At 47.3% G+C, this 25284-nt stretch overlaps 1 protein-coding gene across 2 annotated transcripts in view; it reads right to left on the bottom strand.

Moving 5' to 3' along the window:
* RNF146 (ring finger protein 146) overlaps positions 1-23328 on the bottom strand; it is a 40309-nt gene extending 16981 nt beyond the window's left edge. The window contains exon 1 of one of the 2 annotated variants that reach the window (XM_063917296.1): positions 23087-23328. The gene's annotated coding sequence lies outside the window, so the exon portion shown is untranslated. The remainder of the gene's footprint in view (positions 1-23086) is intronic. The other variant, XM_063917295.1, reaches the window with a different exon arrangement.
* Positions 23329-25284: the final 1956 nt, after the last annotated feature.

The following is a 25284-nucleotide window of genomic DNA, read 5'->3' as shown; positions in this document are numbered from 1 at the left end:
TCCACTGGTGGGGAGGGTTGTGAAGATCATGCAGTTTCCATTTCCAGAGGACTGGGGCGTGATCCGACCAGGTAATTGGCAAAATATCTACTTCCCCAGTCCTCTGGAGGGACCATTTGTCACATAGGATCAGATCTATTCTGGAGTAAGTATTATGGACCAGGGAGTGAAATGTGTAGCCCCTTCCCGAAGGGTTGGAGACTCTCCAGATATCATAGAGGTCGAATTCTACGAGCAGGTTACGGAATGCTAAGGAAGGGCCTGAGGGGGTGGAAGCGGTAGATTGGGAGAGATGGCGGGATTTATCCAGTTTAGGGTCTAGGACTAGGTTAAAGTCTCCTAAAATCACTAGGGAGCCCTTTGTCGAGTTGCGTATGGTGAGGAATAGTTTACGTAGGAATGTGATTTGGTTGGAGTTAGGTGCATAGAGGGATACTAGTGTGACGGGTTTATTGTCCAGGAGGCCGGTAAGGATGAGGTATCTACCGCTTTTGTCTGAGATTTGGGTGTGCAGGGTAAATGAGACATTTTTATTAAATAGGATAGCCACTCCATTTCTTTTAAACGGACCATTAGCATAGTATCCCAAGGGGAAGTTATTATTCTTAAAGAGGGGAGGGTTATTAGCGGAGAAGTGGGTTTCTTGCAATGCCACCACATCCGCTCTCTGTTGGTGAAAGAATGATAGGGCCAGTCTGCGTTTGTTAGGTGAGTTTAGACCTTTGACGTTGAGAGATATAAGGTTCAACATTGGGACCGAAAACAAGGAATGATAGGCTCGGGACTATAGGGAATCTGTTTGGAAGGCATATATCTGGTACTGAGATACAGCAATGATGTGGGATATATGTAAAGTTTGGAGCTCAGGGAGCAGGGGGGAGTGGGGGAACACCAGGGGGAGGGACACCAACTGGGGAATAGGAGGTGAAAAACAATAAAGAAAAAAGGTCCGGTATATTGGACCTGCATGACTACTGCAGGGAGTGGGTAGAAAGGGTCGGGGGTTAGCAGTAGTGCAGAAAGTGGTGGAGGCGGGCCGGAAAGGCTTACACCGCCACTCTAAAACAACTATAAAACGAGGGTATCAACACACGTACAAACGTAATAATCCTCACTAATCAGTGGATGGATACGCCAGGGGTCAAACCGGGTAATCAACATGGATGTATAAGAAATCAGAACTTAGACCCATAGCGTAACCATCATCAAGACAATTGGTGAAAGAGTTAACCTGTATCTAGCAGGGTAGAGAAGAAAACATGTAGACAGGCAAATAGTGGCATTAAATTGTAGATAACCTAGATATATAAGATGCCTTCCCCTCCCATAGATAGAGGGAGGGGAGTCTACATTCTCCCCGAGCCGGAGAAGCCGGCTAGGGGAGGATGGGGAGACCTGTTGTATCGGTCCAGTGAGTTAATCGGTCGCCCAGTCATGGCGGACAGCAGAGGCACGGGACGAAGTAGACGGCTTCTGGATAGAGATGTCCCAGTCCAGTAGTAATTTGACCCCCGCATCCAGGGAGGAGATGATATAGGTCGAATCCTCGTGGGTGATTATCAGTTTGACTGGGAATCCCCAGCGGTAGCGGATGTCGTGTGACCTTAGGGCAAGGGTGATAGGCGTGAAGGCCCGTCTCTTTGCTATGGTGATTGCTGAGAAGTCTTGAAAAATTTGGAGGCCTCCTAGGATGTCAGAGTTCTTGGACTCTCTGGCTGCCCTCATGATCCGTTCCTTAATTGGGAAAAAGTGGATCCGGAGGAGTGTATCTTTAGGGAGGTCGGATGAGACGGTGCGTGGTCTGGGCAGTCTATGAATGCGGTCGATCAAAAGTTCAGAAGCTGCCGCATTTGGAAGGAGTTTTTTGAGTAAAGCTGTAGCGTAAGACTCCAGTTCAGAGTTGGATACTGAGTCTGGGATGCCTCTGATCTTGACGTTATTCCGTCGTGATCTGTCCTCCATATCTGCCATCTTGGACTTTAATTGATCTAGATCTTGCTGTTGGCGATCATGGGAAGCGAGCAGGTCGTTGTGGGAGGCGACCAATTCCTCCATCTTGCGTTCTATGTGGTCTGTGCGATCCCCCAGTGCCACTAGTTCGGTCTTGACCTCCCGGACCGCTGAAGTTAGGTCCTTAGAGAGTTCCGACTTAAAAGCGGATAGGATCTGACAGAGGGATCTCACCGTCAGAGGGGCGTCTGATTCACAATCTACTCCTGACCCTGAAAGGGCAGAGGACAGGACACTAGAGCCCATATGGTCTGGGACGGGGGGGGGGGGGGGGAGGTGGTGATTTGTAGGGGGGAGATTTGGGGGGGTTTCTGAGAGGGAAAGGATATCTTGGGCGGGATTATATCTTTAGCTTTTTTAGGGGCCATTCTTTAGCCCGTGGGCAAGTGAGGAGGGTAAAGGAAGGGGGAGATCTAGACCGGGACCGAACAACAGGTACTAAAGAAACAGGAGAACTCAGTCACAATAAAGTCACATATGTGTTATTCAAGCAAACATGAGTGGCGGCGGGCTGCTTCAAGAGCTCCTACATTCCAGAGGAGTTGAAGATGTCGGGCGTTTAGGTCCTCTAGTCGTCGGTTATGGATATAGAGTAGAGACGGAATGAGGAGGTTTGCTCCTAAATCTGTGAGTCAGATTGTACCGCTGCAGCGTGGGGTTCTTGGACGGTGAATTATAGGCAATATATCCTCGCAGGATTAAGTGATCCAGGAGGGAACACGGGGGTATCTGTATTGCCTGGGTTAACTTCGTGGGTACTGCCAGTTGATGGCCTGCTGGCTCAGGCGAGGCGGTTCTATATGGCGGAGAAAATGACCCGTCTGGTAGAGGGCAGGCGATCACTTGGGCCCTATGGACCGCAGGTGCCAGGAGAAGCGGGTAGGGTTGGGGAGCGGCTGCTGTGCGGCGGGCCGGTAGTCGCTTCAAAAGTCTATGCTGAGATGGCACAGAGGGAGAGGGTCAGAGTACCAGGCGGGCGGGGGGGGGCCACGGGCCACTTAGACGGCCGGGCAGGGGGGCCTTGATGTTTGCGTCCCGTTGTGTGGGTCCCGGATATCGGGGCGCCCAGGTGTCTGTGCAGGACAGTAGTGAGGCAGGGTGGGGAGGAAAGCAGTGTGGGTTGTCCTATGCCACAGCCCGTCTGGGCTCTCACCTGTCCTTAAGATGGCCGCCGGCGCCGGGAGGGTCTGGGTGGTCTGCCCGGGTGAACTGTCTTCCTGGGTGCAGCAGCGGCTTTACTTCGTTCACGTGCGGTGTTCAGCGGGGGAGCCGCAGGCGGGGAGGATCGCGGGTAAGCACAGGGGGAAGGAGGAGGCTCTCCGGGTCCTGTGTGCGGCACTTCCCGCTTCCGGAGCTCGGGGGCCAGCCGGCCCGAAACTCGAGGCCCCGGCTTGTGGTGGAGGAGAAGGCCTCAGGCGGCGGTCAGCGTCAACGGACTTCGGGCGCCGGTGCTTTATGCAGGGCACTGTGATCTGCAGGTCCTCTAGGGAGAGTTAAAGCCTGGAGTCTCCAGTAGAATAGCGGAAAAGGGCTAAGTTAGCAGGAGCTTATGCTGAGGCACGTCTGCTCCATGTAACGTCCAGGCCACGCCCCCCAGAAGATAGGATTTTAATTACCTACCGGTAAATCCTTTTCTCGAAGTCGGTAGAGGATACTGGGGTCCATTTAGTACCATGGGGTATAGACGGGTCTACTAGGAGCCATGGGCACTTTAAGAATTTGATCGTGTGGGCTGGCTCCTCCCTCTATGCCCCTCCTACCAGACTCAGTCTAGGAAACTGTGCCGAGGAGACGGACATACTTTGAGAGAAGGATAGATAAGGATAATGGTGAGAATCCGAACCAGCACACACACACACACACACACACACAACAAGAGGAAAGCCAAGCTAACCAAACTTGAAACAGGAACAGCAACGGCTGAACCAACATTACTTAACCAAGTAAATGGGGTAATACTAGGGGATTCTGTACTGGAAAAAGACTTAGGGGTTCACATAGATAACAAATTAAGCAGCAGTACCCAAAGTAGGAGTGCAGCAAAGAAGGCTAATAAGATATTAGCATGCATAAAACGGGGAATTGATGGAAGGGACGAGAGTATTATACGCCCATTATATAAATCACTAGTGAGGCCACATCTTGAATACTGTGTGCAATTTTGGGCACCATATTACAAAAAGGATATCCTGGAACTAGAAAAGGTTCAGAGGCGGGCGACCAAACTAATCAAGGGCATGGAGACGCTGGAATACGAGGAAAGGCTTGCAAGGCTAAGCATATTTACATTGGAAAAGAGGAGACTAAGAGGGGACATGATCAACATCTACAAATATATAAGGGGTCAATACACAGAGCTCGGGAGGGACCTGTTTTCTATAAGATCAGCACAGAGGACACGTGGTCACTCGTTTAAGTTAGAGGAGAGGAGTTTCCGCACATTGAGGCGAAAGGTTTTCTCACAGTAAGGACAATACGCGTTTGGAATTCCCTGCCTGAGAGAGAGTAGTAACCCTTAAGAATGGGTTCTATAAATTCCTATTGGATAAAGGTATTCAGGGTTATGGTGCGTAGGCACGCATTAGTTAATATAACTAGTCCTAACATAAAAATAAACTAGTCCTATAATAAGACTGCATAGGAGACCACAAATAGGTTGAACTCTATGGACAATTGTCTTTTTTCGACCTTAGTTACTATGTTACTAAGTAACAGTGCAGGAAGAACGAAGCACTGGGCCGGCGCCCAGTATCCTCTACAGACTATGAGAAAAGGATTTACCGGTAGGTAACGAAAATCCTATTTTCTCTTACATCCTAGAGGATACTGGGGTCCATTTAGTACTATGGGGATGTACCAATGCTCCCAAACCGGGTGGGAGAGTGCAGAGGTTCCTGCAGAACTGATTGGCCTATGAAGACCTTCAGTTTGGACAAAGTATCGAACTTGTAGAACTTAGCAATCGTGTTCGAACCTGACCAAGTAGTTGCTCAGCAGAGCTGTAAAGCCGAGACACCCCGGGCAGCCGCCTAGGAAGAACCCACCGACCTAGTAGAGTGGGCCTGTACAGATATTGGACATGGCAAGCATGCTGGATAGTAAGCCTGATCCAGTGAGCAATGGAGTGATTTAACGCAGGACACCCAATTGTATTGGGATCATAAAGAACAAACAGCGAGTCCGATTTTCTGTGACGAGCTGTTCGCTTGACATACACCTTCAAAGCCCTCACAACATCCAAAGACTTTGAAGTAGCAGATGTGTCTGTGACAACCGGAGCCACAAAAGGTTGGTTGATGTGAAACGCAGACACCACTTTAGGAAGAAATTGCTGGCGAATTCCGAGTTCAGCTCTGTCCTTATGGAAAATTAAATAGGGACTTTTGTGAGACAAAGCTCCCTGCTCCGACACACGTCTTGCTGAAGCCAAGGCCAACAGTGAGAGCCAGTCTTCCACGTAAGATTTTACGTCCACCTCCTGTAACGGTTCAAACCAGTCCGATTGGAGGAACTGCAGCATCAAATTGAGATCCCAAGGTGCCGTGGGAGGCACCAAGGGAGGTTGGATGTGCAGAACACTTTTCAAGAACATCTGGACCTCAGGGAGAGAAGCCAATTGTTTCTGAAAGAAAATGGACAAAGCCGAAATCTGGACTTTTATGGAGCCCAGACGCAGGCCCACATCCACACCTGACTGCAGAAAAAGCAGGAAAGGTCCCAGATGAAAATCCACCGCAGAGTAATTTCTGCTCTCACACCAAGAGACGTATTTCTTCCAAATACGATGGTAATGCTTAGACGTTACCCCCTTCCTGGCTTGGATCACAGTCGGAATAACCTTGTTAGGGATCCCTCTCCTGGCTAGAATCAGCCGTTCAACGTCCATGCCATCAAACGTAGCCGCGGTAAGTCCTGATAGACGAACAGGCCCTGTTGCAGAAGATCCTCTCAAAGAGGTAGAGGCCATGGATCTTCGATCAGCATCTCAAGAAGATCCGCGTACCAGGCCCTTCTTGGCCAGTCCGGAACAATGAGTATTGCTTGAAGCTTTTCCCTTTTTATTTGCTTAAGAAATCTTGGGATCAGAGGAAGTGGAGGAAACACGTACACCATCCGATAGACTCAAGGAGTCAGAGCGTCTACCGCCACTGCATGTGGGTCTCTCGACCTGGAACAATACCACCTGAGCTTCTTGTTGAGATGAGAGGCCATCATGTCGATCTGTGGATATCTCCATCGACGTGTCAAGCACCTGAACACTTCCGGGTGAAGGCCCCACTCTCCCGGGTGCAGGTCGTGTCTGCTGAGGAAGTCTGCTTCCCAGTTATCTACTCCCAGAATGAAGACCACTGACAACGCCACAGCGTTTCTTTCTGCCCAGAGGAGAATTCTTGACACCTCTGACATTGCTGCTCTGCCTTTCGTTCCTCCCTGTCGGTTTATGTGCGTTACTGCCGTCACATTGTCCGACTGGACCTGAATGGCCTGATCTTGAAGATGTGAGGCCTGCAGTAGGGCGTTGTATATGGCCATGAGTTCCAGAATGTTGATTGGAAGGATGACTTCCTGACTTGACCATCTTCCTTGAAACTGAACTCCCAGAGTAACTCCAACCCCTGATGCTTGCGTCAGTGGATAACAGAATCCAGTTCTGAATTCCGAACCTCTGACCCTCGACGAGCTGAGAAGTCTGTAGCCACCACAGAAGGGAGATCCTGGCTTTTGGCGACAGACAGATCCTCTGGTGCATCTGAAGATGCGATCCGGACCATTTGTCCAACAGATCGAGCTAGAAGGGTCTTGCATGAAACCTTCCGTATTGAAGTGCCTCGTAAGTGGCCATCCAGTATCATTCCCAGGAATGGGAGCCTCCATGTTGGCTCTAGGTGAGATTTCGGAAGGTTCAGAATCCACCCGTGATCCTGGAGTTTGGTTGAGAGACCAATGCTGTCCAGCAACCTTTCCCTGGACGGTGCTTTTATCAGGAGATCGTCCAGGTATGGAATTATGTTCACTCCTTGTTTGCGGAGTAGAAACATCATCTCTGCCATCACCTTGGTGCCGTGGAGACACCAAATGGCAGGGCCTGGAACTGGTAGTAACAGTTCTGCAGTGCAAACCGTAGATAAGCCTGATGAGGCGGACAGATTGGAATGTGCAGGTAGGCATCCTTGATATCCAGAGACACTAGGGATTCCCTTTCCTCCAGACCTGAGATCACCGCTCTTAGAGACTCCATCTTGAATTTGAACACTCGTAAGTACGGGTACAATGACTTGAGGTTCAAAATTGGTCTTACCGAACCATCCGGTTTCGGTACTACAAACAAGTTGGAATAATACCCCTTGTTTTGCAGATGAGGTGGAACTGGAACAATGACTTGAGTCTGTACCAGCTTTTGGATGGCATGCTGTAAAGTTATACTTGCCCCTTGTGAAACTGGTAAGCCTGATTTGAAGAATCTGTGAGGTGGGAGCTCTTGGAACTCCAGTTTGTAGCCTTGGGAAATAAGAACTATAACCCAGGGATCCTGGCACGAACTGGACCAGATCTGACTGAAGAATTTTAGTTGGGCTCCCACCTGACAGCCTTCCAGGCATTGCGGTCCACCGTCATGTTGAAGGCTTTGAGGAAGCAGAGCCTGAGCTCTGTCAGTTGCTGGTCTGCGTGGTTTACCTCTTGCGCGTTGGAGGACGTAGAAGCACCTCTCGATTTGCCTTTGAACTTGGCCGTCCGAAAGGACTGCAACTTAGAAGCTGAATAAGTCTTCTTGGTTGGGGGGGCTGCGGAAGGAAGATGCGTAGACTTACCTGCAGTAGCTGTGAAGATCCATTTGTCTAATTCATCTCCAAATAAGGCCTCTCCTGAATGGTAGGCCTTCCACGCCTTTCCTGGAGTCCACGTCAGCAGTCCACTGGCATAGCCACAAGCCCCTTTGTGCCAACACTGCCATAGCGGTGGTACGTGCATTAAGAAAGCCTATTTCTTTTATGGTTTCCACCATAAAGTTCGCAGCATCCTGTATATGCTGCCGGAGTAAACCAACATCCCCCCTAGACAAGGAATCTAATCCCTCAATTAGGTTTAGTACAGGATGGGTAGTTCCGCAACAGGTTATCGTATCAGACTATAACCTTTGATGGATAACTGTTACCGACCATATTTATAATTTCCACTATGTGTGATAATTTGAATGTCGGTGGTGCTCCCAGAGTCCGTAAAATTACTTGGCAAAAAGGGGGAGAAGAAGGAAAGACTGTGCTGGGGCACTCTTTTAAATGTTAATAGACAATAAAAATTAACTTTTAATTCTTATATTAAAATAATGTGACTAGACAACATAATGCATCAAAGGATTCTTGCATAGTTGCAAATTACCTTGCATAATTACAAGTTACTCTCATGATTTGTACCACATGAGAAAATATAAGAAGTGAATAAATGCCTAGGTGGAAATATTTAACTTTATAATATAATTGCTTGGGTAAATCTGTCCATAATTCATATATTGAGACAAATTTATTATTCCCAAGGGGATGCCCTTGTTAGACGGTCTTCTCCATTGCAAAAAAAAAATTATAGTTAAATATAAAGATATGAATCATTGGCTTTCAGTAAATAATAGAAATGTTGCCTATGTAGGTTATTGAACACCTGCAGCTCTATATTCAGGCAGTGGTGTCAACAGAAGGATTTTTAATTCAGCAGGTTAGTAACTCCTCATCATATGAGCAGTAAATAGATTTTAATCCAGGGCCTCTATCCCTCAGCGCCCTTTGAAAGGAGGGGTCACTGATGTATGATGTCCCCTTTGGTTGGGGGATTCACTAGGACAGTAAAACAATCATATAATGAATTCCTTATATACCTATGTAGAGAGAAGGTTATAGGTATTTAAAGAGACACTAGAGAATATATATATATATATATATATATATATATATATATATATATATATATATATATATATATATATATATATATAGAAGGAAGAATAGTAGATAGGTAATTTCCTTTTGCTGTTCAGCATAAATGTTTACTGCACCTGGTATTCATTGCTGGTCTCCCCGCCAATTACTAACCAGGCCTGCCATAGATTGGCTTCCAAGATCAAATGAGGTTGGGCTTATCCTGTGGAGTATGGCAGTAATCTCGCTGAATGAAAGAGTGTACTATTACCTAGTGAGAAAAAGGTGCTTCTGCTGTCCAAATGGATGAGAGAGCACGTGGAGAATGGAGAATTTAAGTGGAGTGCTGAAATCTAGAAATATGTAAGGCTGGAGGGTTTATCACAAGAAAATAGTGTGTAAATGTTCAGAAATGATTCACACAGTTATATACTTCAATTAATAAGTATTGACTCTTGTCGGAGTCATAACTGATGTCCTATGCATGAACATAAAACACACAATTCAGAGGCTGAATCAATGACTCACATAATTCTGAGAGGGTGAGACCTGCGTACCGATCCCTCTGGAGCTAATGGTGTCCAGTAGCCTAAGAAGCAGAGCCTTGAAACTCACAGAAGTAAGTCTGCTTCTCTCCCCTCAGTCCCTCGATGCAGGGAGTCTGTTGCCAGCAGGCTCCCTGAAAATACAAAAAACTAACAAAATACTTTGACAGGAAACTCAGGAGAGCTCCCTGTAATGCACCCAGTCTCCTCTGGGCACAGTAGTAAACTGAGGTCTGGAGGAGGGGCATAGAGGGAGGAGCCAGTGCACACCCATACCTAAAGTCTTTCTTAAAGTGCCCATGTCTCCTGTGGAGCCCGTCTATTCCCCATGGTCCATACGGAGTCCCCAGCATCCTCTAGGACGTAAGAGAAAAGACTTTGACTGGGTGTGAACTGGCTCCTCCCTCTATGCCCCTCCCCCAGACTTCAGTTATAGGAACTGTGCCCAGTAGAGACGGACATTTCGAGGAAAGGATTTTTGTTTAAACTAAGGGCGAGAAACAAACCAGTCCACAACCGGAGTAGCGGCAAACCAGATAACAGTATGAATTAACAACAGCAACAAGCTGAATATAACTAATACACAACCCACGTGTAAACGAATATAACCAGTAATAATACAACTGCAAGTAACAGTCCGCACTGGGATGGGCGCCCAGTATCCTCTACGGACTAGGAGAAAAGGATTTACCGGTAGGTATTAAAATCCTATTTTCTCTTACGTCCTAGAGGATGCTGGGGACTCCAAAAGGACCATGGGGTCTATACCAAAGCTCCAGAACGGGCGGGAGAGTGCGGACGACTCTGCAGCACCAATTGAGCAAACATGAGGTCCTCATCAGCCAGGGTATCAAACTTGTAAAACTTAGCAAAGGTGTTTGAACCAGACCACGTAGCTGCTCGGCAAAGCTGAAGTGCCGAGACCCCTCGGGCAGCTGCCCAAGATGAGCCCACTTTTCTGGTAGAATGGGCCTTCACTGACTTCGGCAACGGTAGCCCAGCCGAAGAAGGAGCTTGCTGAATCGTATTACAAATCCAGCGAGCAATAGTTTGCTTAGAAGCAGGATTTCCAATCTTGTTTGAAGCATACAGGACAAACAAAGCCTCTGTTTTCCCGGTAAGAGCCGTTCTGGCGACGTAAATTTTCAAAGCTCTTACAACATCAAGAGACTTTGGAACCGCCACAGCATCCGTAGCCACAGGCACCACAATAGGTTGGTTAATGTGAAACGAAGAAACCACCTTCGGCAGAAATTGTTGACAAGTCCTCAATTCCGCTCTATCCGAATGGAAGATCAAATAAGGGCTCTTGTGAGACAAGGCCGCCAACTCTGACACTCGCCTGGCAGACGCCAGAGCCAAAAGCATGACCACTTTCCAAGTGAGAAACTTTAACTCAACCTTACGCAAAGGTTCAAACCAGTGAGACATGAGGAACTGCAAGACCACTTTAAGATCCCACGGCGCCACAAATGGTGGATGGATATGCAGTACTCCCTTCACGAAAGTCTGAACCTCTGGAAGGACGGCCAATTCTTTCTGAAAGAAAATAGATAAAGCCGAAATCTGCACTTTGATGGAACCCAGTTTCAGGCCTGCATCGACGCCTGCCTGCAAAAAATGGAGAAACCGACCCAAGTGAAACTCCTCCGCAGGAGCTGCTTTGGTTTCACACCACGAAACATACTTTCTCCAAATACGGTGATAATGTTTCGCCGTAACCTCCTTCCTAGCTTAAAGGAGAGTGGGGATGACCTCCCCAGGAATACCTTTCCGAGCTAAGATTTTGTGCTCAACTTCCACGCCGTCAAACGCAGCCGCGGTAAGTCCGGAAACACGCACGGCCCCTGCAGTAACAGGTCCTCTCTTAGAGGAAGCGGCCAGGGATCTCCCACGAGTAATTCTTGAAGCTCCGGATACCAGGCCCTCCGTGGCCAATCTGGAACGATGAGTATCGCCTAAACCCTCGTTCGTCGAACGATCCTCAGCACCTTTGGAATGAGAGGAAGCGGAGCGAACACATACACTGACTGAAACATCCACGGAGTCACCAGGGCGTCCACTGCACAGGCTTGGGGGTCCCTTGACCAGGAACAATACCTCGGAAGCTTCTTGTTGAGGCGAGACGCCATCATGTCTATCAGAGGAATTCCCCAATGCCTTGTCACTTCTGTAAATACCTCTTGATGAAGAGCCCACTCTCCCGGATGGAGATCGTGTCTGCTGAGGAAGTCTGCTTCCCAGTTGTCCACGCCTGGGAGGAAGACTGCTGACAGAGCGCTCACGTGCTGTTCCGCCCAGCGAAGGATTCTTGTGGCCTCCACCATTGCCGCCCTGCTCCTTGTTCCGCCTTGGCGGTTTACGTACGCCACCGCTGTTATGTTGTCCGACTGGATCAGGACGGGGAGACACTGAAGAAGGTTCTTTGCTTGCAGCAGGCCGTTGTATATGGCTCTCAACTCGAGAACATTTATGTGGAGACAAGATTCCTGGCTTGACCATTTTCCCTGGAAATTTCTTCCTTGCGTAACTGCTCCCCAGCCTCGAAGACTTGCATCCGTTGTCACCAGGACCCAGTCCTGGACTCCGAATCGGCGTCCCTCTAGAAGGTGAGAGCCTTGCAGCCACCACAGGAGAGAAATCCTGGCCCTGGAAGATAGACTTATTTTCCGATGCATGTGCAAGTGAGACCCGGACCATTTTTTCAGCAGATCCCACTGAAACACCCGGGCATGAAACCTGCCAAACGGAATGGCTTCGTAAGCCGCAACCATCTTCCCTAGTACCCGAGTGCATTGATGAATCGACACTTGTCGGACTCAGAAGCTCCCTGACCATGGTCTGGATTTCCAGAGCTTTGACCTCCGGAAGAAACACTCTCTGTATCTCCGTGTCTAGGATCATGCCCAGGAAGGGCAGCCGAGTGGCCGGGATCAACTGAGACTTTGGCAAATTTAGAATCCAACCGTGATGTCGCAGAACCGACAGGGAGAGATCCACATTTCTTAACAACTGTTCCTTGGACCTTGCCTTTATCAGGAGATCGTCCAAGTACAGGATAATTGTGACCCCTTGCTTGCAAAGGAGGACCATCGTCTCCGCCATTACCTTGGTGAAAACCCTCGGGGCCGTGGAAAGCCCAAACGGCAACGCCTGAAATTGGTAATGACAATCCTGCACCGCGAACCTCAGGAAGGCCTGATGAATAGGGAATATCGGGATGTGTAAGTAAGCATCCTTTATGTCGACTGACGCCATAAAATCCCCCCCTTCGAGGCTGGAGATCACAGCTCGAAGCGACTCCATCTTGAACTTGAAAGTTTTCAAGTATGGATTGAGGGATTTTAGGTTCAGAATCGGTCTGACCGATCCGTCCGGCTTCGGCACCACAAAGAGGCTCGAATAGAACCCTTCCCCCGTTCTAACAGGGGAACCGGCACCACGAGCCTCTGTTGACACAACTTTTGTATCGCATCCCTTACCACCTCTCTTTCGGGAAGAGAAGCTGGCAAGGCCGACACGAAAAACCGGTTGGGGGGTATCTCCTGAAACTCCAGTCTGTACCCTTGGGACACTATGTGTAAGACCCAAGGATCCAGAGCCGAACGAACCCAGACCTGACTGAAGAATCGGAGACGGCCCCTCCACCGGTAGGGACTCCCCCAGGGAAGCCCCAGCGTCATGCGGTGAACTTGGTAGAGGCGGGGGAGGACTTTTGGTCCTGGGTGCCTGACACTGCAGGCGACTTCCTTCCCCTACCTCTACCCTTTGAAGCGAGGAAGGACGAGCCCTTACCTCTTTTGTATTTATTAGGCCGAAAGGACTGCATCTGCTGATGGGGTGCCTTTTTCTGTTGTGTGGGAACATAGGGAAGAAAAGATGACTTACCCGCAGTAGCAGTCGACACCAGGTCAGCCAGGCCATCACCGAACAAGACACTACCTTTAAAAGGGAGAGCTTCCATATTCTTCTGGGAGTCAGCATCAGCATTCCATTGATGAACCCACAGCGCCCTCCTGGCCGAAATCACCATGGCAATGGCTCTTGATCCCAAGAGGCCAACATCCCTCGCTGCATCCTTCAGGTAATCTGCAGCGTCCTTGATATAACCAAGAGTCAAAAGAATATTATCTTCATCAAGAGCATCCATATCAGAAGCCAAATTTTCAGCCCACTTAGCAATAGCACTACTCACCCATACCGACGCCACAGCAGGTCTGAGCAATGCACCAGTATTGACGAAAATGGACTTCAATGTCGTCTCCAGCTTGCGATCCGCCGGATCCTTGAGAGCAGCCGTGTCAGGAGACGGAAGCACCACCTTCTTGGACAATCGCGAGAGAGCCTTGTCCACATTTGGAGACGACTCCCATTTTTCCCTGTCGTCAGAGGGGAAAGGATATGCCATCAAAATTCTCTTGGGAATCTGCCACAGTTTTTCAGGCGACTCCCAAGCCTTTTCACAAAGCGCATTAATTTCATGAGAGGGGGGAAATTTTACCTCAGGTCTTTTCCCTTTAAATAAACAAACTCTTGTGTCAGGAACGGCGGTTCCTCAGATATACGTAAAACATCTTTAATGGCTATAATCATGTATTGAATACTCTTAACAACCCGTGGATGCAAAGAAGCCTCATTAAGATCGACATCGGAGTCAGAGTCCGTGTCGATACCTGTATCTGCCATCTGGGTAAAAGCACGCTTTTGAGACCCTGAGACAAAGCGTCCTCCACGGACTGTCTCCATGTTTATGTCTGAGAATCAGATTTATCCAGTCTCTTAGATAATAAAGCCACATTTGCATTCAGTGTTCTCAGCATAGTCATCCAATCAGCAGTCGGCTGTGCCGACAGAGACATACTTAAATCCTTTTCTGCACCCCCCATAACTTCCTCCAGGGAGGAACACTCAGGCTCAGACATGTCGACACCGAGTGCTGACACACCCACACAGGCCACAAGCACAGGGACAGACCCTCAGAGAAGCCGTAGGGAGAAACACAGAGGGAGTATGCCAGGTCACACCCCAGCGCCCATACACTAAAGGAATAGTATATATGATCAGCGCTGTCTAAACATATATAAAAGCACCAAATTTTATGTGCCCCCCCCCCCCCCCCCCCGTTTTTCCTCCTTGTTACTTGCGGTAGCTTGGAGGTCAGGGTCAGCATCTCTGCAGCACTGTGGAGATAGGAGAAAATGGCGCTGGTGAGCAATGTGCGGCTAAGCCCCGCCCCTTCCCGGCGCGCTGTAGCCCGTTAAAATTCAAACTTCTGTACACTGGCCGTGTCCGGACACCGTATACACCATTTTTGCCAGCCACCGACCCCAGTAACTGCTGCCCAGGGCGCTCCCCCCTAGAGCCCTGCAAGTGCCGTTGGTGACATGTGTGGGAGCATGGAGCGCAGCGCTACCGCTGCGCTGTACCTCGTTACTGAAGTCTTCTGCAGTCACTGAAGTCTTCGGTTCTTCTAATACTCACCCGGCTTCTTTCTTCTGGCTTCTGTGAGGGGGGTGACGGCACGGCTCCGGGAACAAGCAGCTAGGCAAACCAAGTGATCGAACCCTCTGGAGCCAATGGTGTCCAGTAGCCTAAGAAGCAGAGCCCTTAACTAAGAAGAAGTGGGTCTGACTTCTCTCCCCTCAGTCCCACAATGCAGGGAGCCTGTAGATAGCAGGTCTCCCTGAAAATAAAAAACCTAACAAAGTCTTTCTAGAGAAACTCTGTAGAGCTCCCCTAGTGTGTGTCCAGTTACTCCTGGGCACAAAGTCTAACTGAAGTCTGGGGGAGGGGCATAGAGGGAGGAGCCAGTTCACACCCAGTCAAAGTCTTTTTAGTGTGCCCAAGCTCCTGCGGATCCCGTCTATACCCCATGGTCCTTTTGGAGTCCCCAGCATCCTCTAGGACGTAAGAGAAATAACATTAAAGTAAGCATATGAAAAATCAATCAAAGCCCAAGTGGGTGCTAACTAGACCGGGGAACCCCTGGAGTGCGTATGGGCTGCGCAGTCCCAATGCCCACACAGACCAAACGGACCATTTCACCTAGGTGTAGGCTTGTTCACTGGTGAATAATAAATTTGTCTCAATATATGAATTATGGACAGATTTACCCAAGCAATTATATTATAAAGTTAAATATTTTCACCTAGGCATTTATTCACTTCTTATTATATTTTCTCATGTGATACAAATCATGAGAGTAACTTGTAATTATGCAAGGTAATTTGCAACTATGCAAGAATCCTTTGATGCATTATGTTGTCTAGTCACATTATTTTAATATAAGAATTAAAAGTTAATTTTTATCGTCTATTAACATTTACAAGAGTGCCCCAGCACAGAGTCTTTCCTTCTTCTCCCAATTAGGTTACCTGACCATTTTGCGATGGCTTTTGTGATCCACGCTCATGCAATAGTGGGTCTTTGGGCCACCCCAGCAGCTGTGTACAATGATTTGAGTGTAGTCTCAATTTTACGATAAGCCGAGTCTTTCAGGGAGGCTACACCACGAACAGGCAATACAGTTTTACGTGACAGCCTAGGGACTGATGCGTCCACTATCTGTGGATTTTCCCATTTTTTTCCTATCCTCCAGAGGAAAAGGGAAAGATGAGAGCAACCTTTTAGGGATCTGAAATTTCCTATCAGGATTAACCCATGGTTCTTCAAACAGGGTATGACGCAGGAAAAGTGACCGAAGACTTCTTTTTTACATTAAAATAAGATTCCTCACACTCCTCTGACAGATTATCAGGAATATGCAGAACATCTCTGATAGCTTCTATTCCCTGTGACAGAGCCGCACCCCTCCCCCCCCCCCCCCCCTCTAAATCCACCTCACCCTCCTAAATGTCTGACATGTCAGCATCAGAGATAGACTGCAGGATACGGGCCAGAGATCACTTTTGCGGACAAGTGGGAGGGGATTGAGACGCTGTGTTGGGGACTGAGTCTCTGTTCATAAACTCATCCACAGTCTGTTTTAAGTATTGCATCTCTTTCTCATTGCGGGACAATTCTGTAGAAAGAGTGGAGATCATTCCTTTAAGAGAATTAACCCACTCCGGTTCAGCCCCGCTATTCTGTGAACCCTGAGTACCCAGTAGTAAGCTCCCCGGTGAAGAGGAACACTCCGCTGTACAAGAAACACACTCTTTGCCTGACATATTGTAAATGTGACAGCACACACAGACAGGAAAAGGTTAAGCATAAGTAACCCACAAAGAGCCCTTCAGGGAGACAGTTGTTTGGAGCCAGCCCCCACCGCACCCTTACCGCTAATGCCAAGTTTAGCCAGGTTGCAGACTAAGTACCCTGATAGGGGACACTAACAGTCGCTCCCACCCCTGCTATTACCCCCTGGTACCACTGAGGTAATTTGGAGTCACACTGGAGGAGCTGCGCATCCCTGTCAGTCAGCGTCTGTGTCCATTGCAGAGGGAAAATGGCACTGGTGAGCTGCTGGATCCTCTCATAGTGAAGCCCCGCCCCTTCAAAGGCGCGCGGTCTTCACGCTTTTTTTATACTGGCAGAGGTCTTTTTAAAGCTGTGTTTGCCAGTTTGGGTACAGTGTACTGAGACGCAGTTGTGTACTGTGTCTGGAGACGCATTCAGCCACGTTTAGAAGCCGTGCATCTCCGTACCCTTGTGCCGCCATAATGGCCGGCGCCCCCGCTAACCAGGATGCCGGCTCAGTACTCATCACTCTTCATTCTTCTGGCTGTTAGGGGTGGCGGCGTGCTGCGGGAATGTACGCTCGCCGTGGTGGGGCTTGCGAATAGTTCCCCCAGGAGCTCAGTGTCCTGTCAGCAGGGAACGGGACCATTAACCCGTCAAGAGCTTGGGCCGTCGCCGCCGCCCAAGTCTCATGAAGCAGGCAGGCTGGTGCCAACCAGCCCAGCCTGAAAATAACAAACATAGAAAATAAATGCAGAAAACTCTTCAGGAGCTTCCTTCAGCGTGACTGGCTCCTCCGGGCACATTTTCTAAACTGAGTCTGGTAGGAGGGGCATAGAGGGAGAAGCCAGTCTACACTATCAAATTCTTAAAGTGCCCATGGCTCCTAGTGGACTTATCTATACCCCAAGGTACTAAATGGACCCCAATATCCTCTAGGACATAAGAGGAAAGTGACATACTACAAAATCAGTGAGACATATACAAAACAAAATCAGGTCACCATTAAGCAGACAAGAGTGCAAGTGTCTGAAAATAAGAATCAATACAAAAGGGATTCCAAAAAAAGCTCCTGACGAAGAGTAAGCAAATAGTATTGTACAGAGTCTCTCATATTGTTATAACATATTAACAAAACAATATAAACAATTTATATTTTGACATAACTAGATGGCAGGGAAAAATTATTTGACAAGCCCACCTAAGATCAGAACAGAAGACATAATTGAATCAAAACTTGAGACCACTCTGCATGTAGGGGTGGGCTCTGGGGGTATTCAGACCTGATCGTAACTCTACTAAAATCGCAAGTGGTCGTATTATGCAATCGCATCCCGGGAGGATGCAATTGCAAAATGATTGACAGGTGGCAGGCATTTGGGGCCAGCAAAGCAGCACTGGGGAGGAGTGGAGCAGGAAACACAGGCTTGTCATGGCCGGTCCTGGGATTGGAAACATGGCGGTGGTGCACATGCATACACAGCCAGACTGCGCAGGCAGGTGTCAACCTCTATTTTCCAAATCTGTTATGCAACCGCAATGTAATTGCGATTGCAATGCAGGGCGGTGTCATACATGCTGGGTGGCCCCCAGTATGTGAGTTGATCAGTAGCAGTTTTTGCTAATTTAGTAAAAATTGCGATCAACTCTGAAAAAAACCCTTAGATAGAAATAGAGGCTTGTGGCCCTTGTCAAAAGAGGTATCATGATAGTATTCACATTCCATATCATAGAAAACTTGTATTCGCCAAGCAGTCAGTCTTCCTAGTGACCTGCCAACCATGCTTACAAATTGCCAGATGGTGGTGCTCAGGTGACAATGGACAATTACTAGAATCAAGGGGTACCAACAAAAAGGGTAAGGAGCAACAGGCAGTCTCTAAAACAACTGTGCAGTAGATTACCAGTCAATACAAGGCTTGGGAGGGTTTTCCAAAGTGCTTACAAGACTATATAGGCGGTGTCTCATTAGCGGTGGTAAATTACCGCAGTCAATTGTTTCACCGGGGGCTATCCAATTAGCCCTGATAAGCATGTGCGAGACGCAATTTATCTGGGATTTTGTTTCACCTGCCTCAAGCAGGCGAAACCAAATCCCCAAAAGCAGCTCAGTTGCTATGGCTGCCGAAAACACACAGGGTTCACTGAACCTGTGTGTTTTCGTGAGAATTTTTTTTTTTTTTTTTTCTACGGGCAAGCTAATTGGATAGCCTGTAAAAAAATATTGGTGAAACATCAGGAAAAGATGCAAAAAACTTCAGATTTTACCACCTATATATTGGACCATTTTTTTTAACATAGATTTAATTCTCCATGGGTGTTTATCTTTGACTCATCGACAAATTGCCAAGTACCTAAATTCTACATTAAGGAAACACTACATTCAGAAGACCTTATGCAGTGAGTACTATGCCAGCAACACGTATCTTGCATTGTGTATGCAATTTGCACGTTGTTCCCATACAAGCCTATTGGACAATTTTCAGCAGTACATGGGTTAAACCAGGGCATCTAAGATTTTAATTCTGGCTACTGGATTTTACCACCATGACCACCTGAGGAAGCCTAAGAAAAATTCTTTTTTTTTTTTTTTTTTACCCAACAAGACTCCAAGTTACATGACTATCATACATAATCATGCTGAATGAGAACCCACTCCCATATCAGGGTCTGTGCACTGTGTTGACCAGCCGGTCCATCAAGATTTAACAAGTCCCACTGCGGAGCTGTAAACCTGATTCCCAGTACCACGGCTGCTGGTGAGATTACAATCTCCAACCCTTCTTAACCTAAAATTGCAGCTACTATAGTAGGGATTACGAGATCCAATTGCCTGGCTGTCACTAAGCACAATGCATCGCTATTACAGATAGTAGCTTCATTTAACTTTTTTCCCCTCTACTAATATTATTACCTTTATGTCCTAGTGTGTGGCATATTATGTATTGAGGAATACGATTTGGGGGCACTGCTGTTGGGCATGCTATGAACTGGAACAAATGCTGTGGGCGTATAAAGAAGGGCAACTAAAATGGTGCATGGCCTACATCACAAAACTTACCCAGAAAGACTAACATGTTGTCAAAGTCAGAAAAATATCACGCTGCACGTTGCCATATATTCACCTCATGCGCGTGCCTTCTGCACGTGCACATTCTCTCCCGTGCGTGCGGATACTCGCAGCCGCGCATGGCGCCTTGGCCATGCGCTCGAGCGCGTGGTATGTGCATTTACGGTAGACTTTGTGTGCGTCTAGCGGGCGACTCAATCGTTTAATGATAGAACCAAATAGCATGTTTTATAGGTAATGTTCCCTTTAGTAATAACTGTAAGTTTGTTTAATGTGACTTGTTCACGGACTTGGGAATCCCTCTTTGCGTGGTACAAAGGGTGTGTTTAAGGTTGAACAGTGGTGTCTGGTACCTAACCGAAGAGTAGTTTAATAGCAATAATCCGGTGTTGGTTAGGTAAAGATTAATCGCTCCTGCATGTAGTTATGGCCATTAGTAGTTTCTGGACATATTCTATATTTGCAGTTCATTATCCATGCGGCGGGAATCCGGAGATTCCCACCCACCTGAGCTGTTTGAAATAGTCACAGCCCACCTGTTCAAATCCACCTATGACCTTTTGTTATAGTGCAGAGAGACATTCCTGTGTCCAATGAACAATAAGGTTGTAGGGCCCTTTGAAGTACACTGTATGTTGTGTATATAAGGGTCACTGTCCCCAGACCGGCCAGTACTCTCTTCAACAGTTATCGCTGATAATTGGAGGACTGGATTCCGGTTGCGCCTGCGAGTGTTCCCCGTATGGTATGTTTCTCTGTTGCCACTTTGTTACCCGTGTAATGTTAGCCATTCATTCTTAGTCTATGTATTTGTGATTGTTTACTATTGTGTATATTTCTGTCTAGATATCCTGTTAGAATTATATGTTAGCCTGTAGTGTATGACATGTTAACTGTTTCTCTTTTCTATATAACTAAAAGCTTGTTAGTAAAGGTGTTGGATCCTTAGCACGGTATCGTGTGTTCATTACATTGCAGTGGGTAATAGGAGCGTCACGATCGCTCAAACAGCTTTAGTGTTAACAAGGTTAAGCAGCGTTATATCGCTACAGTGTTTCAGTACAAGATTTACTGTATAAGAGTATCCTTTCTGTGTGTTACATTCAAGGTTTACTGATTGTCATCTTGTGAGCGTTTGCGCCGCTCGTGATCTCCTCGTGGTCTCGAGCGTCCGCTACGCTGGTAGCGTAGCATTACGGTAGTCGCTCGCCTATAGCGTGCTCGACACCACGCATTAAGCTGTGAGCGAGCGTGCCGCATGTGCGTCTCGATCACGGCCGAGCGTATGCTACGCTAAGTGCGTACCCTTACGGTACCCCATACGCCAATTGCGTACTGTGTCTCTTAACCTTTTATAGGGTTTAATATAGGATAAATATTAGGCTTTATCAATGTATAGTTTGTAGCAGGGAAGGGAAAGGGGGGACAAGACAGAAACTTTCAAATATACCAAGGGATTTAACAAAGTACAGGAGGGAAAGATTCTTTAGAAGAGAAGTATTAGAACTCAACGACTGTGCTGAAACTGGGAGGGAGGTAAATTCAGAGGAAATTTAAGGAAAAATTACTTCCTTCACAGAAAGGGTAAGGGACGAGTGGAATAACCACCCAACAGAGTTGGTAGAGGCTAAGACAATAGAGCAATTAACCCTCAGTAAGGCACAGCTGGCCTGACAGGTGCCGCAAAACTGTTATCGCTCTCCTCTCCGCCCCAAGGGGGCGCAGGGGCCTGTCCCTCCTAGTACCTTCCTATCTCTAGGTGCTGTTGGAAACCACTGTAATCAGTTTTCCAGCCGCCTGCGTGGAGTGCAGTAGTGACCCTCCTGGCATCTCAGGCACACTGCGCCCAAACTCCGACTTTTGAAGGTTTGTTTTTCCTTTTATTTTCATCTATTAATTGTTTATTTTGCTCAATTTATGAATGAAAATTACAAAGGTTGTGGATATTTTGCAGAAATATGTAGGTTTGTCCAGGGTGGCCTCTCAGGCACACTGCACCCAAACGTATACTCATGTTCGTGTTTTCTCTTGTTTGCTTCAGATTTTCTGCTTAAATGGCCCATAAAACCTACGATTTCTCTCTTTGTACATCCTAATGAAGGTCACTGATCACTTTAAGAGCGTTAGAATTGAGTTAATTAGGTGCTAATGACGATTTTCTAACAGGCACCTGTCAGGTGCACTGCGCCTGAACCCGGGAGTCCCAGAGGTGTGCCTGACTGAGGGTTAAACATGCTTGGAATAAGCACATGAATATCCTTGCAAAGAACGAAGGATGAAATAGGTTGTGTTGATGTTACTTACAAGGATTTTTTTTTTTAAAAAGGGAAAGGGGGGGGGGTCCCGTATAGATGGGCCAAATGGTTCTTAAGTGCCTTCAAATTCTATGTTACTGTGGCATACTATGAACTGGGGAGCAAGGGATGGGTTTATGGAAGGGTCTGATGGGCAATGAAAGGGAACACATGCTGGTCTATACAAGGGATCCAGTCAGCTTACCAGCGTACGGAATGTCGGCAGTCAAAATACCGATGCCGGGATCCCGGCATGGAGCAAAATTTTAGTGCCAGAATCCCGGCTGCCGGAACACTGAAAGCAAGTATGCCAGGGGTCCTTATGGTGAGGCCACAGTAGTGGTGAGTGGTGGGAGCTTTGTGAAGTTAAGGCTGCGGAGTGGGAGGGTCAGCTTTAGGATGTGGGGGGGGGGAATTAGGGTCAGACTTTGCGGATGGGAGAGTTTAGGTTGCAGTTAGGAGGGTAGAAAGGTAGGGTTAGAATACTTACCTTCCAGGTGTTGGGAACCTGCACAGTGGGATGCCACTGTTGGTATTCTGACGGCCGTTATCCCAAGTGCCGGGATCCCGATACCATCCCCTATACAAGGTTTCAGATATTTTAGATGGGAATGATGTTCTGGCTCTTAAACTGGCTCCTAGGTTTTACAAAAAAAATGTCAACCCTGGGCTAAAGACTACAGCTATAGTATCTCCTGTTAAATGTCCCTGTACCTAAATGGGGTAAAAAAAAAAGTTTAATAACTAGGTCTCGCAACATGAGAAAAATGACCTGTATACAAGGTTAGACTACATCTCCATAGCTGCCCATCAGTAAGTCCCGCACAGACACTACAATAGGAGGCAGCCTCTAGTGTACGGATACTACATGCTTCACCCTGTGTATGAGATAACGCACACGTACATATATAAACCATTATATGTACACACAGGATGACCGAGTGGGGGAGCCCGGGGGGTGGGGTCACACTCAATGAGCAGAACAATGACGCACATACAGAGCCTGACACACTCGTGTGCATTACAGCGAGACGGTGACCGGCGTCAGCTATGTGATAATGAGCGCTGACACTGACATACCTTCCCGGGGCACCGTGCGAACCGGCACTGCCTGCTACTGCTCCTGGGATGCGTCCTGAGTGACGGAGCAGCGCCCTGGAAGTAGATCATCCTCTTCCCCTTCCGCGTATGGGCTAGCCCAACTGCACAGACGCTCACAGCCAACCGCCGAGTCCCGGACTCTGCCTCTCAGCCTATCCCCGCCGAGCTCTGATGTGCGTCCTGTCTGGTGCTGAGTGCTATGAAAGACCGGATGGGATTGGTGGGGGCCTTGTTGTCATACAGCAGCTGTGTGTGTCTGGAATCTGGATCATATTGCTTATGCTTAGCTCCTTCTACTTGCAATGAAGAGGGGAACCAGGCGTTAGAAATTCGTAATTGATTTGCAAGACACTTAATTGCGGCCAGGTCTTAGTTACATTTTATTAGGAGAATTAGCAAATTAATTTCATAACCAATAGTGTGCACGTTTTAGCATAATCACCATAATTCATTATCTGCAGAGTCAAAATGGCTGATGTAGGAGGAATGGTTAAAAAATAGGAATATAAAGCTAGCGGCACATAGATATATAGATAGATAGATAGATATAGAGACACCAGAGTGCATTCCAGCAGAATATATATATATATATATATATATATATATATATATATATATATAATTATTTATATAGCACTCTTTCTCCAACAGTACTCAAGGCGCTTTACAGACACAAAATCAATGCATATAATACAGAGGATTTGAGTAATACAGCAATAGATAAGCAACACAGACATAAAAGAAAACCTTAAGCACACAGAAGCATAATGCATGATTGGTGTAGGCATTTTGGGTAATAACTTCCAAGGGTTGTGTATTCCACCCTCACAAGGTACCAGGTGCGGCAGCCATTTTGGACACACAGCGTAGGATTACCCAGAGTGGAATAGAAGAGATGACACAAAATGGGGGTGAATTCAGAGTCCTAAAGTTAAGAGTAGGGCATACTTGCCTACCTGACCCTCTCCATGAGGGAGAAAATGCTCTGTTCCTGGACTTTCCTGGTAATGTATGATTGCCATCACCTGTGGTCAAACACCTTTCTTATCAATTAACTAGCTCACCAAGGGTGATGGCAATTATACATTACCAGGAAAGTCCAGGAACAGAGCATTTTCTCCCTCATGGAGAGGGTCAGGTAGGCAAGTATGGAGTAGGGTTCCAACAAAACCACCAGGTCCATGTCTTTTTCATCCCATCAACAAGTGTGCCATATGGGGCAGCCATGTTGGGCGCACTTTGAAGGTTACACTGGGAGGTGAGCCATACAAGGGCCCAGTGCATATATGGGAAAACACACTTGTATAGTAGTATGATGTACCCTATGTGTAGGGCGCAATGGCAGGGTGTGCAATCTGTGGAGGTACACATTACAGGAAAAGCACACGGTTGGGTGGAAGAGAGAGAAAAAAACAACAACAGGGGAGGGGGGGAAACAATTGCAGGTAACCAGTGGCAGAAGGAAGATTGGGTTAACATTATTTTGATAAGATCATAGTACCGGTGGGTATGAGAATGTGGGGAGCACACTCAGGAGCAATGGGGATGTCCCTGATGAGCCTGGTCCTGGTGCTGTGCCCCCACATTTCCCTGCTCATCTTAAGGGTTAGTCCCAGGGGCAGACTTGATGTTACCAGCCAGAGAGGTGGTAAGCCTGATCCTGGAGGTCTCATGTTAGAGGTGAGGAGAGGCCACATAATGATCCTGAGTTTTGTGTTTGTAACGCAGGCCTTCTGTTATCTTGTTGGGTTTGTTTGCCTTCTGTTTTACTTCGGTTTAATACAGATATAACACTGCTATTGATTTTAGCTGCCACCTTATAATTAGCCACTTCATATACTAGCCACTGCAGCGTCTGGCGTCCTGACATATATATGTAATCTATCTTTATACATATACTGTATATCAAAAGTTCTGACCAATTAGACCAAATGAGGGCACTCACCAATTCGAATAGTAGAACAGAAGGTTTATTAAGGCATCAATGCCACCATAAGTCGTCAATGTTTCGAACCCCATAGGTCATTGTCAAGACAATCATTGGAGGGCATCGGTACAGCTTGTATATACAGGTTGAGTATCCCATATCCAAATATTCCGAAATACGGAATATTCTGAAATACGGAAGTTTTTGAATGATACTGTGATAGTGAAACCTTTGTTTTCTGATGCCTCAA

Source organism: Pseudophryne corroboree, chromosome 4 (genome assembly GCF_028390025.1).
Source record: "Pseudophryne corroboree isolate aPseCor3 chromosome 4, aPseCor3.hap2, whole genome shotgun sequence".
Classification (NCBI taxonomy): domain Eukaryota; kingdom Metazoa; phylum Chordata; class Amphibia; order Anura; family Myobatrachidae; genus Pseudophryne; species Pseudophryne corroboree.
This window is presented reverse-complemented; position numbering and strand designations above follow the sequence as displayed.